Below are 2,848 nucleotides of genomic sequence, written 5' to 3' on the forward strand. Positions count from 1 at the left end.
CCACTATTATCTATCAACTTTGAAGTTGTAGGTTGATGTTAAACAGAAACTGGAGCAAATATCTAAACACAACATTATAATTAGTAGAAATGTATCAGTCAGATCAAATAAGAAGAATGAAAAGCAACTTTCACTTTCAACTGCTTTCCAATACTATCTGTGCATGGCAGGCAATGCAAACTATCCATCCATAGAGCTGGAGCCTATCCCAGCTCTAACAGAGTGAAAGGTGAGGCACACACTGCTGATATTCTCCATGTGTATAATTCATTATACCAGCCATGTGCTTTACAAAGTCTCTGACATTTTTCCATGTAGACACAGGTTGACCTTGCACCATCATGTGCTCAGCTGTGATGCTACTCTCCTACACCTGCTGCAGACAGTGCTGAGAGCACTGTAAACATTAGTAACAATCCAGCTATGTTTTTTTTAACACACAATACAGCATCAATTCAAGTTGTTCATCAGTTTCAGCTGCTTTGGTGTTAATGAAGCTAAAAGCAGGTGCACTAGAAGGGAAAACCCCTACCCCTAGAACCCCTAAAACCCCTAAAACAGCAATGATTTTTACATCTGGAAGCTACTAAAATGTTTTCTCTCCTCATCTTTTCTGACTGTTTTTTTTTCAGTAGTTTTGCATTTGGCTAGTATCAGTGTCACTACTGGTAACCACCTACAGAGGTTACACAGGTAGTCCAACTCCTCCAGGATGGTGCATCAATATGTGCCATTGCCTGAAAGTTTGCTGTGTCTCCATGGAAGGGCTGTATAAGACCCTTAACCCATCAGCTGACTGGTATCTGCTTCTTTGTGCAAGGAGGAACATGATGAGAACTGCTAGAGCTACAAAATGACCTCCAGCAGGACGTGGATGTCTCTGACCAAACAATCAGTAGCAGACTTCATGAGGGTGGACTGAGGGCCTCTAGTTGTCCCTACGCTCACTGCCTGGCACTGTGGAGCCCGACTGGGATTCGTCATAGAATACCAGAATTGGCAGGACCACCAGTGAAAATGGACTAGCCTGCTGCATGTTTTCACTCTGTTTTTCAGTGTGTTTTGATTCAGCCCTCTGTAGGTTGATCATTTTCATTTCTATCAAACAATGTGGCATCCTTTCATTCCCAGTTTATATCAGAATAGATATTCAGCATGACTTTTTTCCCACTGAGATGTTTCAAAGCGTTCCTTTATTTTATTTTATGTTATTTTCTGAGCAGTGTATTTGTGATAAAACAATGAAGTAGCAGCATGTCCAATATTTCAGTCAGGCCTAACCAGCATTGAAGAACATCATCATCATCAACAATGAAATTCAATCAGCCTTTAAAAGGCTGTTAAAAATGTGAAAGGAGAGATTCTACTAAACACACGACTTCAGTGCATCCGTGGAAGATCTGACCATCACGTCTGAGTGACTGTGAGCCCTGCGGCTGCTTAAAGTACAGACGTGACTGTTGGGCCAGCTGGATCTATGTGACAGGTATTAGAGAAGGTTCACTGCACATAGACAGATGTGAGGATACACAGGTTTGAAAAACACAGCATGCAAATAAACTCACAAATACAATTGTGAATTGGTCCTGTATTAGGTACCAACACTGAACAGTTTTTCTAAAACTGTGAAAGTGAAAATGTATTTGCTTTAAAAACACCAGTGCACAAAGAATGAACCAAAACCAGGCCAGTTTTTCAGGGAGGGCTTTCTCAATAAAAAGGTCAGCAATGAAAAGCTTTCTTTTCTGAGGAAAAAATGACATGAGGGGCCTTGGGAATACTGGGAGAAATGTTTGGAATGATCAGAAACCATTTCGATGTCATAGACCGGGGCTGACAAACACATCTGTGGGCTTAGTTATAACCAATACAGACATGTAGAGAGGAAGGAGCACAGAAAAGGAAAGAAGAGAAGAAAAAAAGAATGCAGATCTGTCTGTTCCAGCTCAGCAGTCAAGCCTCTCTGCCTCTCTGTACTCCCGCTTCCCAAATTGACAATTTCTTCAAAGTGTTATCTGCAAATATGAGAGGCTGTTTTTATAAAGGGCTGACGAGAGAGCGCTCTGGACAAGAAAACAGGTATTGACACACAAGTATACAGAGCATTCCAGCAACTGTCTGAGCAAGTGACTCGTGGAAAGAATTGGTTTTTCAGAAAAAAAAAAAAGGAAAGCAGACAAATAGAAAGAGGCCACATGGACACTGTGTGTAACAGGATCTCGGGAAGAGGGATCTTTTTTTTTTTTTTTCAATCTGTCCCACAGAAAAGGTAGGACGTTTAATTTCTTAATAAAGAGCAGCTGAAGTAATCAGATCTCGCACACGGGCACGCTCAGAGAAACTGAAGCCACACAGAGCTGGAAAAGAGAAGCTGTTCCTCCCTCTAGTGGTTCAGCTTTTGCATAGTTTGTTCTAAAACATAAAGTGAGCTTATTACATGGGTGAGACAACGAAAACCACTTCATTGTCCTTTTGGACTAAATTTCATCTGCAGGTAAAAGTCTCTTAGCTGTTCACAAATTTAGAACTAAACCTAATGGGGGAGCTCAGAGTTGCTGCCTCTGAAACATGCTGCCTGCTGAACTAAAAGCCATCTCAACTGAGGCCCCTTTCAAACACAAACCGCATTTGAATATATATATAGATATATATATATATCTATATATATCTATATCTACATATCTATATATATATATATATATATATATATATATATATATATATATATATATATATATATATATATATATATACATATATATTAGGGGTGCAACGATACACAAAATTCACGGTTCGGTTCGATACTTTGGTGTCACGGTTCGATATTTTTTCGATACAAAAAAAATGT

This window comes from Astatotilapia calliptera, chromosome 23 (genome assembly GCF_964374335.1).
Source record: "Astatotilapia calliptera chromosome 23, fAstCal68.1, whole genome shotgun sequence".
Classification (NCBI taxonomy): Eukaryota; Metazoa; Chordata; class Actinopteri; order Cichliformes; family Cichlidae; genus Astatotilapia; species Astatotilapia calliptera.